This window comes from Plectrocnemia conspersa, unplaced genomic scaffold (genome assembly GCF_051122295.1).
Source record: "Plectrocnemia conspersa isolate PC_06_02 unplaced genomic scaffold, ASM5112229v1 ptg000001l, whole genome shotgun sequence".
Taxonomy (NCBI): Eukaryota; Metazoa; Arthropoda; class Insecta; order Trichoptera; family Polycentropodidae; genus Plectrocnemia; species Plectrocnemia conspersa.
Genome location: NW_028277165.1, coordinates 19,864,580 through 19,879,398, shown reverse-complemented (window position 1 = coordinate 19,879,398; position 14,819 = coordinate 19,864,580). Strand labels below are relative to the sequence as shown.

General features: G+C 30.4%; 1 protein-coding gene across 8 annotated transcripts in view; it reads right to left on the bottom strand.

Annotated features, from left to right (window-relative positions):
- nAChRalpha1 (nicotinic acetylcholine receptor alpha1) overlaps window positions 1-7,378 on the bottom strand; it is a 173,967-nt gene extending 166,589 nt beyond the window's left edge. For 2 of the 8 annotated variants that reach the window (XM_088182286.1, XM_088182242.1), the window contains exons 1-2: window positions 3,965-4,014; window positions 2,087-2,762 (exon numbers count right to left, since the gene is read on the bottom strand). The gene's annotated coding sequence lies outside the window, so the exon portion shown is untranslated. Of the gene's footprint in view, window positions 1-2,086; window positions 2,763-3,964; window positions 4,171-4,191; window positions 4,234-7,131 lie in introns of those variants that run through there. The other 6 variants (XM_088182294.1, XM_088182250.1, XM_088182282.1 and 3 more) reach the window with 5 other exon arrangements.
- Between the last annotated feature and the right edge of the window lie 7,441 nt (window positions 7,379-14,819).

Genomic DNA, 14,819 nt, shown 5'->3' with positions numbered 1-14,819 from the left:
CATTAAAATAATATTATGCTTAATTAAAAATAAATACACACACACTCAAAAAAAGTATTGCTTCATTTTTGATTTAATGTAAATATATTAGAGAATATCATGTATATAAAATGAACAATTATCTCTAAAATGTATTGCGAGATAAACTTGCAAAATAACAATGAGTTTTGCATAAGCCCAATAGTATATATGTTTATATAATACATGACCATGGCAGGAATATCACTGCCGAAATATCGAACAGTAAGTTCTGATGCGATGTATTTTCGAATTTAATTAAAAGTACAAATAATATATGTAGATATTATTTAAACTGGTCACAAATTTTCAGTATTTCAGTGGAATTAAGTACTAAAAATTCGTGACCACGGCAGGAGCTTTGACAGTAATGTTAATGAATCTCGTGATTTAAATAATATAAATATTCGCGAACCGTTAAAGAAATTTAATAAATGTACATATATGTGTTACAAATAAAATATTTACAATAACTACATTGATCTCTTTAATATATATAGCACTTTCACGTGCATAATCGCATGATTTTAGTCAAATATCAAAACTACTAGTAGGAAATTTTTAATTTGCTTAATACCAGTTATTTAATCAAAATTGTTTAAAATTTACTTAATCGAAAATGTAACTTATCTAATTTGTATTTGTATCCTAATTAATTTATGTCTTGCTATTGTTTAATACAGATGGAGTCTAATATAAACAACGTTAAAATCAGAACCAGTATATTTTCTAATAATTTTATAAGAAGTAAAAATGATAATCTAGTTCACAAATCTAAAAATCTAATATTAAAAAAAAAGTTTCCTGCTAATACAGATAGTTGACCTTATAAAAAAATAGCAATATAGTATAAATTTAAAAGAAAAAAATACTAAAATAATGACAAAGTATTTTTATGTTTTACAATAAATATAATTTTTTTTGAAATAATAACATATATTTCTTAGCTAAAATCTGTTTTTAGGAATGTTTCAGATTTATATAAATTTCTTAAATTTTACGAAATACAATGATATCTATAGTATTCATGCTGATTTTTTTTTCAAAGGTTATTTTAACTTTATTTAAAGTTATTCAAAAAACATGTTGAAGAAATGTTTTCTGGGCGTTTTACTTTCCGAATATCCCTAGCATGTTATTAGAACAGCAATAGAATATAAATTTAAAGCTAATTCTGACGACTTCATTATTAAGTAGATTGCCATACGCGAAAATGAACCAACTCTTTAGTGATGGCAAATAAAATTCAGTCGATCCACTAACACTTACTTTTCGGTTTTAAAACGAGAATTTGTTTCGAATTTAACAAAAACATTAAAATATTAATCATAGAAACGCTTATATGTATCAAAATCATGTGAGAAACGTGGTAATATTAAGTCATTATTGCATATAAATGAAGTAAGCTAATTTACACCCAACTGTTTAAGCTGTCGGTCTCTCACTGTCGTGAGGTACCGCAGCTAGTATAAAAAAAACATGTTACTTTTTGTAAAAATTAAGTTGCAAAATATGTAAATTTCACATAGAGGAATCGTAGGAAAAAGTAGCATTATTAAATCATTATAACTTAAAAGTCAAGTTAGTTAATTTATATCTGTAAAAAATAATTTAAGTATGATAGATTAAATTGTAAATGTTCCGACATGGTATTTTGTATAAAATAACTATAAAATGAGCAAAATCATTTTTAAAATGTTAATATTTTTATAAAATCATATAAATTTATAAATCTATTTAACAGTTTTATAGTTATTCAATAAGAGTTACTACATATAGCGAATAAGACATTAACCTAAAACCATCGTGCATGTGCACGTATTGATCTACTACTACGCAAGAGGTTTAACCCTGGGCGTAACACTTGAGGGGGCGTAACTTTCTGCACATCACAAAATATTGTAAAATACAAATTTTTACAATAAATTTAATTGTTTTATTAATTGGATTTCAAAACAATCCACTACAGGAGTATTAAATATTTTTAATAATAAAAAAAAGTGGGGCGTATCCGGTATGACACTGTTTTCATTACAATTACTAAATTAATTTAAAATTTGGTACTTACGGTGTAGTGGGGGGGCGGCTCATCGCCGGCCCAGCCGCCGCTAGCGCCCCGGGCTCCGCCAGCCCTGCAGAGGGCCCCGACCCATCGCACCGCAGCCACTGGACTCCTGACCGCCTGTCATATGACGTACCACCTTCTGACCCTTCGATCTTCTATCTTCTCGTCAGCTTCGCGTCGCAGAAACGAAACCAAAAATATTTACGAAAAACTGAACTGATCGCGACTTTACAAAAAACTCGAAAAAAAAATCACTTATTGTCGACTCCTCTTCTCAGACACACTCCGACGCGTAACTCTCGAAAACCGACGCCGTCCTATTCGATTAATTTTATGACTATTATTTTTTTTACAAACTAAACTAGATTCAATTATTATTCATTTTTTCATTTTAAGCGTGGTTTTTTCGGTTTTTACTATTTTTATTCTATTAATTATTCATTACGATCGCAATTAATTATTGTTATGGTGTGTTAATTTTTTTGTTAATTACAACCTAATGGTTTTTTTGTCTTGGTTTTTAGTGCCGTCAAGATTCCGTCATTATTTTATTTTTGTGTGTTTATCTTCGATATTATTTTTCGCGCTTTCAATGCGTGCGATGCGTGCAAAGTCCGCAATGATGCCATCTTGTTTGTTTTATACCCATAACGCACATCACGTACATATATGGCACTATCTGCAATATTGTATAAATATCATATAATTAGATATCGTATAGCCTTAAAGATGTAGAAAACTATTCAAAAAACATTCCTCAATAGGAGAATTTTATTTTTTGGTAAAAAAAATAACGAAGAAAGCCACCATTGAGTTATAACAATAGAGAGACGAGCGAATTGTGAGGCGTGTTCTTACAAAAACTTATTAATCAAGTACTGCGTCCATGCGGAGAATAGAATAAAGCTATTACTAATTTTTTGACACTGACTTTAGAGTAAATATTGTATACATATTAACAACTAAAACTAATTTCGTCAAATTATATTTTAATGATTACTAGAAAAATGAATTTTAAAACTTTGAGAATCACTAACGAAAAAATCGTTACATTATTTGTAAACTGGTGTAAATTTTTGCAAACCCTAAAGAAGCATTTATATATATTATTTATTAATATATAAAATAAAACTCTCAATTGTGTAGGAATGATCTTAGAATTTAATATGCATATATTTTACGTTTGTCCGATTGGTTGATCTACGCCCCTTTTTAAGGTTATGTTATATTTAAAAGCATTACTAAGAATTATTACAGTTTTTTACGTATCACGCTAAAATAGGGCGTATTAAAAACCATAATTGAGACAAAAAATATACACAAATAATATATAACACAATACAGAGCCGTCCATGTCGAATATAAATTTCGTAAAAATACTAGGGGCGTCACTTTTTTAATTTTAAGCACTTATTATTGAGGGGGGCGGAGCGGCTCTGTACACACACTCGTATATTTTAGGGGTGAGGCAAAGGGGGGCGGGTTGTTCACATTTGTATCGTCGCAAAATTGATATTTGTGATTAGAACCGATTTTTGGGGAATATAGGGGACGCGGCCAAAAATACGCATTAACCCCCTGCACTACCCCCCGCGTGTTCTCCGGTGGACCGGGGACGTAACACGCCCACCAGCCCGTGTCAGTTTTGGGCGGGCGTATTTTTTCCGCGTAAACGCGCGTTTTTTGACAGTGACGTCATCGATTTTCTGCACATTCGCGCGCCCGCGGCACGTGCCCGCCCGCCCGCGGATTTGCCTTGCAGATTAATTATTAACACCGAGGGGTCCAGAAAACGCCCGATTTTTTCTTCCGTAGCACAGTGGGGGGAGCGCGATCGCGACTTTTTCCGTAAAGGTTTAGGAATTTCTTTTCGGGGCACACCAGGGAGCGAACAATACGTGTTCAGGGGGGCGAAACTCGCGTCGAAATGCGTCGCGGTCCCCTGCTTTACCGACGTGCTGGTCCGCGTGCGCGCCGTCCTTTTCGAGGCTGTGCGCGCCGCGGTCGTCGGCGTACGTGCGTTTTTTCGTTTCGATCTAATTTTTCCGATGATAATCGCGAAAGTTTTTGTCGGAAAAATGCGGCGGTAACGGGTATTAGGCACCGACTGTCCGCAAAGCTACCGGCCGCCCCATAGAGGAAAAGCGCATGTGTATAAACCGGCAGAGCCTTAGCTACGTACAGGGCGGCGCGAAAACTGCTGCGCTAAGATAATTTCTATTTTCAAATTACACCTCAGCAGTAAATAAAAAAATGTTTGATAAGCAAGAACAGTATTTAATCTGAAGTAAATGAGAAAATATAATATTTTTTCTTATTACACGATAATTTTTGTGAAAAATAAAATCACTTGATTTAACTAGTCATTGAACAAATCAGATTATGTTGATTGATAAACAAATTAAAATTCATTTAATCAAATTTTACTAAAAATATGTTTTTTAAATATAAATATTTTTTGCACAAAAACACAATTAACTAATATTATTACTGAAAAATTATTATCACAGCGCCGGCGCATATAGCAGGGGCGTGCGATATTATTTAAATGCCAAAATATGATTGTTTTGGCTGCTTTTCAAGTAATAGAAAATTTTGAAAATTCAGATAACAAAGAGATGAGGATAACACAACAATTCCAAACTATTTTAAAAATGATTTTTGTAGTCACCAAAAGAAAAAATATATGCATAAAATTGATTCAATCCAATTACATATTAAAAAAGTTAACGTCTTAAAATGCTTATTGGATTAATTCAAAACCAATGTAGAAAAATAATTATAGAGCTGTTATTTTTAATGTGGTTGAAAAAAATTGGTTAATCGTAGTTTCAGTAAAATTTAATATCTGTTTTTTTTATATTTCGTAATTACATAATAAATGGTGCACAATACCCTCACAAATTAATCAAAATAACTTGAACTGTAAAATGTTATCGCAGGAATGTTTTTGTCGAAAGTGGAATAAATCCATTTGTAATAATCATAGGTGTAATAGCAGCTTATTGCTTTAAACACATCCAAAATGTAACAAAATAATTTTTACGGGAAAAAACCGAAACATAAATCTTTCATTGATCTAATTAATAATTATTCAACAGCTGACAATCCTATAAGCGTTATTGACCATAAATTTCTGTTGTCGGGTCATTGACTTTTTACAAACGACAGAGATTTTAGAGCTGTGAAAACATTACTAAGGATAAAGACCATTTATATACTGCTTAAGGCTATTATAATGTAATAAACAATTACCGAAAAAATATTTTTTTTATATAAAAGGTAGTGAAAATATTTTGTCTCAACCAAATTTCTAGAAGAGGCAATATTAAACAAGAAACAAATACGAACGGAGAAATTAAACATTATCTGAAGATATGCTGGATAAGGTTGAAAAAATATGAAATACACAAATATTACTTCAAAATCTGAATGGAAGAAAATGCAAGATTTAAAGTTCGTGATTTATTTAGAAAAAGCGAGAAAGGACTAAATTTTTAGCAAAATTACTATTATGTTAACATATAACCTATAACAAGAGATATTATGAGTTTACTGCCTTACATACATAGGTGAGACCATAATTACTTCACTATGCCATGTGTAAAGGAGAAATAATATTAAAATATGAATAAATTTGTTATTATTAGTTATCTAAACAAAACTTTTCACACTGGTTAATTTATAAATTCACACTACTTGTTTATTTATGAAAAAAATTTCACTTGTTTCTTTATAAATTTATTTGAATAAAAAAGCAATTGTTTTTTTATATGCTCAATTATTCTTTTACTTAGATGTCTTTTTTAAATTATAATTTTTTACAATAAAAAATACATTTCAAAAAAGCCAACTACAATTAAAATAATAAACACAATTAATTATTATTGCATATTAAAATTTAAGACCTTAGTTTAAAAAATATTGCTCGAATTAAATAGTGTTTGCCAATATTTTAAGTTGATTCAAAAGCAAACCCCTAAATATCTCAATGTACGAATAAATGGATATACAAGAATTTAAAAAACAACGGCTCAAATAAAGTCGAATTAAACAATTTGCACATTGTTTTTAAATATTATTTAATATATTATTTATTAAATATCTATTCATAAGCACACAGAGAGATTTTACAAGCGCAAAGCCCGAACCTACGAAGAGCAAGCTTAAATTTACTGTAAACGATAGCTTGTTGTTATATTTTATATTTACTATATAAAGTATACCTAAAACTATTTACAATTTAAAAAAATGCAGATTCAGAGTCATTATAAATGGTCGACAATCTTTTATCATATCGCCATCTCGTCATATGTTATATTTTTCAGAACGTTCTAGCTTAAATTGTCTGAAATTTATGATAGTTGAAATGATCTAGTTCAATAAGTTTTTTTTATATATTTTTAAAATCAGTAGAAATATCAACAGCAATACCATCTAAGGTTTAATTTATTGTATTCTTGACAAAGTGACTCAATAGAGCACTTTCTATAGTCGGCCATTCGATACTAAATTACTTCCAGCTGGAGTTTCTAACATATTTTCTATATTATATTTACAATTATTTATTGAATTATATTTTTAATTGAAAAATACTCGCCTTTCAATGTTTGCAAGCTTTTACATGTATTTTTCTCATACAATTTTTTTAAGAAGATTAAAAGCTTTAAAAAACGTATATGTTTCATGACTGCAGCCAAAATATATATCGATAAAAACTGGCAATGGCTTATTTTTTAAGCACATATATGTATAAGTTATCAAATATATATTAAATTTATACGCTTCCACTCGCCCCTAAACTTTTCAGTGCAACTATTTTTTAGTTCATGGGTTGAATCCGACCAAGGGCGAAGCCCTGACGGTGGCCCAGAAAAGTCAATACGTGATTAAATATGTCATGGCATGTAAATGTTAATTTCTTCGCTGAGTAACGAGATTTATTATCTTTATCATTTAGTTCAGATCTTGTTTTAATTTCAAAGCCACATTGCAAACTTTTAATTCGCATTTTTTTAAATATGGTTTTATGTTAAAAATATACATACGAAGAAGGTAGTATACGATGAAGTTCAAATTAATGTAAGTCGGGAGATTACAATATTTTAGAATCTACTGAAATTTAAGAGATTTAACTTTGTCTCAGCTTTCGGGTCGCACCGTACTACGTCGCGCGCGCCATACATTGTAAACGATCTCCGGTTCTGTGAAAACGCGCAGCACGTCTCGCTCTATCCCGCGTACCGCCCCGCAGCCGGTACGGCGTCGTCCCGCTCCCTCGAAGCCGACGGCCCGACCGGAGCTGCGCCGGGCGCGGCCGACCTTAGCCGACGATAGCCGAGAGTCGCCGGAAACGGTCGAGACGGGAACGCCTAGTCGATACGGAGGCGAGGTCGTCGCGACGCAGCCACATCCACACCACGCAAGCGATTCACAGAATAAGCATCGCGTTTCTTACCGAGAGAGTTACACCCCCCTCCGCGCAACTCATGCTAAAAATCATTAATATGTGCGGATGACCTCGGGAAATCTTGCAAACAAAAATTTTACTACACGATTCTTTCCCATCTTGTCTATAAAATCTAATTACTTTTAGAGTCAGTTCCGCTTACATAAAATTGCTACTTTAGTACAAAATTCCCAATTACAAGAAATCAAAAAAAGTTTATTTTATCATGCGATATCATGTCATTGAAAAACGATTGCCCCTTAGTATTTATCTCTTGCACAATACACTACAGTACAATCAGCAATTTGTATTTTAGGATTATACGTTCTATAATTCCATACTGATTTTTTATGTCTTTGAAATATACACTTTACATATTAAATCATAATATGGCTTTTAACTCAAGTAGACAATCTCATTTCAATGATTATAAGAAATATAGGCTAAGAGCTAGACTGAAAAAAAATAGATTTACTTTTCATTATCAAAATAAATTGGAATCTCCATAGATTAAGCACTTGCATTTTTTGATAAAACTATCATTTCAATACAGTAATAAATTAATTAAATACAATACACAATACAGCTTGATGATCTTTTTTGATTTTACATTTATTTTTAAATTAAAGTATAATAAAAATATTAGAATATAAAATCAAACATGGGTGGTTATAATCTATGAAAAAATGCGTTATATTAATTGTTATTATATTAAAAAAAAATTTTTAGTTTTCTATTAAATATCGTTATAAGGGCCGCAATGGCGGCAAGCCCCTTAGAGTGATTTTCCAAAATATAATTAACGCTTGTTTTTAATTACACAGTTTGTCTTTGTTTTGTGAAAATAACTGCTTCTGTTTCTTAATTTGGTTGATTTTAATTTTTAACCTCTCAAATAATTTTCATTGCTTTTAGTATTTGTAGGCAAACATTTTTTTTTATAAATTATTAAAAAAAAGCAATGATAGATAAACAAACTAGTCTCTTTGCATTAATAAATGAAGGTTTTATCAGTCATGATGGAAGAGTCTTTGCTATTCGGCAGGAATGAACCGATTTTTTCACTTGAATGTAAAATGGTTCTGATTTTTTCTCTACTCAAGACCCTTCCATTTTTTCCGAAATTCCCCTAACATACAGAATGCGTGCATGTTCAATGAAGTTATATGTATCCATTTTACTTTCTCTTTCAGTATCGCAATAAAGCTTTTGCAACTTGGTTTTAAGACTAGTTATTCTCTAGTTTATCTTATAAAATAAATGTATTTAATTCATAGTTATTTTAATATTTAAATGTTATTCTACTCACAATGAACAATTGTTTACGTAACAAAACCCAGTCACACTTTAACCGAAATTCTATACATATAAGAATAAGAAGAGAGCTAAAAACTATTGTGACAAGTGGGTCCGGTTGAGTAAATCATTCTTCGACAGAAAAGGGATAAGAATCGAACGCCAAATTCGCGATAAAGCCTTAAAATAAATACGGTACAAAAGGTACGGAGGAAAACCCTTGACATTGAAACCGCACACGGACTTGGTCACAATCGAACAGTTAATTTTCTCTCGGCCTTGTCAGCTGAACATCCATTTCCGGTGTTCAGCGGTGCTCAAACAACGGCAAGCGTACCGCTCGATCCAAAGACACGTTTTCTGTGACGTAATAAATTCTTTGTAGGAATTTATGTGAGGTGCAAGTTCCGAGAATCGGATAGAACATTGGAATTTGTTCATATGAAATGCATTTCTTGTACGCGAATATTATTTCTTAAATAAAAAAAATGTTTCACTGTTTTAAAGTATAAATGTATTTTTGTTAATATATGTTATAGTATAATACTTTGAGAAAAAGTATAACTTAATTATCTAAAAAATATTTTTTATTACCAAAATCCAACTCTTTATAACTCAATGATAATGTAGTGAAAAAATATTTACAATGTGTGTTGTTTTCTTAAGTGGTTAGAAATAACGATAGGTTCTTTCCTGACAAAAACTTTTTTATCTCACTATATATGTACTAGTTTGTTGCATTTTATACTCCATTTAAGTGTTGTTATCCATTTAGGGGGTTTAAAGCTCATTTACGTCAAACGTTACGACGTACTGAGCTTTAAAATACTACAAACATTTTAGATGGTAACACTTAAAGCATTCAATCGCTCGGCTCGATTTTACTATCTACAGAACAAGTCGTTGCAGATCTAGTCAGACTTACCAATAAATTGATAAGCACGAACTTTGAGAGCGGCTGTAAAGATTTTTATGAGGGATAGAGTTTCGTTTGACATTCCTAGTAATGAGCTATTACGACATGGTTGCTTTGTGAGAGTCGAATCTTATATATGCATAAATATTCTTTACAAAGTATGTAAAGTTGTATAAAAATATATATTTTATACGAGATTTCTCAAAATTGCCAGGATATATAATATATTGTCATTTTTGAGATCGCATCCCCAACTTGAATCGAAAAGCTCCCATATTGATCGCTAACAATGATATGACAGTATCCATTCAATACACAAGCCCTTGTGATCTTCAAAAAGTATATAATACATATCTTTCAAAGGGTAAATAAAACCAGTTAGGTACACTTTGACCGAAACGAAAATGGCTAGCGAAAGCAATTATTGTAATATATAAGTTGATTTTTTCATCATAGTATATAATAAGTAAAATACACTTATTCAATACTTAGGAAAGTGGATAAGATGTTCGTACAGGTAATAATGATTTGGAACGGTATATTAGTCCCAGCTTTGATCGCGTGGAATTTCTTGTAAGGCTGACCCTTTTTAATTTGCCAGATTATACGAATGGTTGCTCACTAGTCAATAAAATCCACATGATCCTATCAAACTGCGCAAAATTCCATATACATATAATCAAAGACGGAAAGAATGCGTATATATACAAGATTATGCAATATTTATGAGATTACAAATATACTGTCACTAAATATATAAAAGTAATAATAAGTTTCATTAGGAAAAATATATTAAAAAAATTAAGTGAGTGGAAGAGATAAAAAAGTAAAGATAATTACTTGTATTATAGGGAAATTCTCAAGGGTCCAACATAGGTCGTTTGCTCTTTGGGATATTTAATAATACCATAAATACGGCTATAAAAATTTAGGATTTCTTATGTGTGCAGATGATTTATAATTGTTTAGATGATCTAGATCTAGATAAAGTGAAAAAAAACAGTAAAATGGGAAAATTATGTATTATAAAAAATTAAATTGTTTTGCTAATCTTACATGAATGCTCACTTTATTGTAAATAGATTCCTATAAATATACACAAATAAATTATTTTATATTTCTGATCTATTGTATAAATAAGTAGAATTTTTTTATACAGTTGATACACAGATAAAAACGATCGTTAGACAAAAATAGAAATAGATTGTATAAATAAAAATGTATACGAGCCGAATGCCAAAGCGGCTCTCGGTCGGAGGCTGCGTTTGTGCAAAATCTCGCCCGATGCATTAAAAGCTCCCCGGCGTTTTTCCACTTTTAACCGATTTTCGTGTCAACGATCAAGCCTCTTAGCCAAAGGCTTTTCCAAACCAATCGCTTAAAGCTAATAGAGTCGGCGACCTCGACCAAAGCTCGCTGGCTTAACTTATATCATGATATATAACACTCGACCGAATAAATAATAATAAATTCTGAAACTAAAATATGCAAAAGCACTTCATGTATCGGACCAACACTAACGTCTTTCGGCAAACTATAATAATAAAATATTTAGAAGCGTCAATGAACATCTTATATTATGGGGACGATGACATTTTCAGTGTATTGTGTCTGAAAAATTTGCTGAAGCGTAAACGAGAATTAGTGTCTATTTACGGTAATATTTTCTTCGCCGCTTAAAGTACCTAGATTCGCTTTTAGAAATATATAAAAAATATCCACATTCAATATTATTCCCATCCTAAATGATATATTAGATACTTAGTTGTTTTTCATCATTTCTATCGCTGTATTTTCGTGCAGAACGTTGATAAATTTATTCGAATGTTTACTTGTGATACAGTCGTGATAATGATGAATGATGGGACTATATATTACAGGAATATGTATTCAAGAATACTAATCAATAGTAGTTATGCTGATAAATATACTCTTGAAAGTTTGAATCTGAACTATATTATTTTTGATTTAAGTCATATGTACAATATGTTGAATGATGATTTCGGACTATTTAAAACATTAAGCAATTATTTAAATTTAATTATATGCAATTAAAAGTACTTTTTTAGAAAATTAAGGACAGAAATTAACGAACAAAAATTAGATAAGATTTAATTTAACATACTTTATATATATGAAAAAAATTATTACATCGCACATTAATAAAGTTTATTATTATTAACAATAAAACATTTAAGCCTAGATGGTACATACTTACTTTGAATCTTTTAATTTATATTTTATAATGAAATATTGCTTTAAAGTATGACAGATCTAGTCATTAAATAATTTAATTTATGAACACTAGACGTTGAAACAAAGTATTACAATTTTAAGTTGACTAGACTTATAAGAAACACCGGGATTATTTAAATCGATTTACATATAAAATAACCTACTAAAAATTAGTATATTTAATTTTAAGAGAAATAGTTACAATAAAATCATCATAAATATATTTTTATTAATATCAAGCAAATGAACAAATAAAATCTATCAGACTGTTACTTAAAATTAAACTACATATAGTTGTGTATATTCTGACTTATGACCTTCATGATAACGATCATGGAAATAATGAATCAAACAACAAAAACATTTTATCAGCAAACTAATTGCTTTTTTACTTTTTTAAATTTATGTGGTATTTATCTTATAGAAAATATTAACTAGACAATATTATATATTTTTAAGTGAAAAAAGTATAAAAGTAATGCCAAAAACTTTATATAGTGCAATTAAAATTTATTATCCCGCCGACGACTTTGAACAAATAAAAGCAGGGTCACACATGGTATATTCACAAAACAATAGAAGAGAGATCTCGTGACTAAATAATTGCGATAATAATTGAAAATATATATATGAAATTATAAAATCGTATCTAAGCAAAATATATTTTATAATAACATATTAAGACGAAGTATCTTCTGTCGGTTCAATTGAATTTAGAATACCTCAGGGCAGTTTACTAGAGTCAGTATGGTATTTAATATATACAGCGGATTTTCCAACTTCAAGCAGGACTACCTACGCAACTTTTGATGATGATACAGTTATTATGGCTTCTTATGATACTATAGAAATACCGTCAACTTATCTCCAAGAAAATCCAAACAAAATACAAGAATGATTGCGTATTTGAAAAATGTTACGTTTACCATAAAAATAACATGTCATTTCGTCTAATTAAATTACGCAATAATACTACAATCGGATGGTACATGATATTTGAAGATGCAATGTACCAACCTTAAGCCAATTTGGAGGTAGTACGTAGTTATATAACTTTATTTTATTTAACATAAAAATAATTTAGAGGTTCTACTAATTTTTTACAATATAAAATTCTCTGTTCTACGTCTCAAACTTTTTCATAAAATAATAAAGAATGCTATTATCTAGTAATTATTTAGCTTAATTGCACCAGAAACTATTTTTCAATCTACGGTTTTGCGTATTGGTGTTTTTGATAGGTCGTTCTTTAAAATAATATTGCTTATTTTTCTTAAATGTCAAAAGTAAGTTTTTTGATTTCTTAAAAGCCTTAAACGTTTAATTTTATTATAACAATTAGAAATAAGTATTACACTTTAAAAATACAACAACTTTCGCTCATTCCCGTACAGCGGCAATATAACTTCTACAGATTCATTTACTGCGAATTGTAAATACTTTGAAAGAACAAGCCGTAAATTTATTTAATACTTGCGCAACTTTTTTACCACGGTAAAAGATTATTCTAGATAAGGCTCGGTGGAGAGGAACGCGAAAGATGAAGAGGGAAAAAAGCGTTTCCGGTTACCATGGGGAGACAGAGGAAGATAAGGGTGGATCTGGACGAGGATCAGGAGTCGCCCGTGGTCGTTTGCGAGGAGAGTCGCTCAAAAGTAACGCCTGTTGCTTAGATTAAGCGGAAAACTTTTTTTATTATTATAATAACAATCGCACTTCGGGGACGGGGAGAGTGGATCATAATTGGATACCATTTGTTTTCCCCGGGGGCCGCGAATCGTTTCTCCAAGAAGTGAAAATCCATAAAATCTCAGCGTTCCGAGCTGTATGATTGTGAGATAAGATTATTATTGCATTAGCTTATAATCGCTAATAATATCTATCTATATATCATATAAGATAAAATATATTATTTATTACATATTTTTAAAAAATTAATATCAAAAATATTTTATATTTATCTTAAGGTTATTAACAACTTATTTAAGGGAATATCACGTAAAAATAATGTCATTCTAAATAATATTAATAGTTACACTTCTAAAGCTTTATTTTATTTTTATTTAAGATGCATATTAATGATTAGATGTTTGCACTTATTTTGAGAATAATTGGAATTGTTCTAGCCACCCTGACAATACACACTTGGCCCCTATATACGCACATATGTATCTACATTTGCAATGTAGTAGCATGTACCTTTTTCACACGGCGCCGGGTAGTTTGTAAATTGTTCCGTTCTCATTTCATTTCCATTTTGCCTAAATTACGGCCTTCCCTTGGTTACCTTTCCCATATTCAAAATCCCTTTGTATCATTTTATGTGTAGAAATGTTTTGTAAAATAGATTTTTTGTTATATAAATATGCGGTAGAGTGGGTGAGAAAGTGAAAGCTACAAAGGGGATCACTGTTTTCTGGAACGGCATATTTTGACCTACATACGCCTGTGTGTATGTTTTTATTATACAACATATATAATTCAAGTTGAACATGATAATAATTTTAAGGCGTACACTCACTGTATACTTTTGTGGTATTTTAGTTTTACAATCGCAGTAATAGTCGCGAAAAAATATTTTACTATATTTACGGAAACATTTGTATTCAAATTACACATTGCGTCATTTTACTAGATTTTAAGGCAAAAAATTTTTTAAAGGAGTTTTCAAGACATATAGTTTATATAATGAGTTTAAAATGTATCGACTAACTACGAGAAATATTAAAAAAATATAGGTGTGTAGTAAAAATGGTAAAGATGTTTCAGCAGCATTTACGTTAAATGGTATAGTTTACCATGCTTTAGTCACAACAACATTGTGATTACGGTGTGCTTAA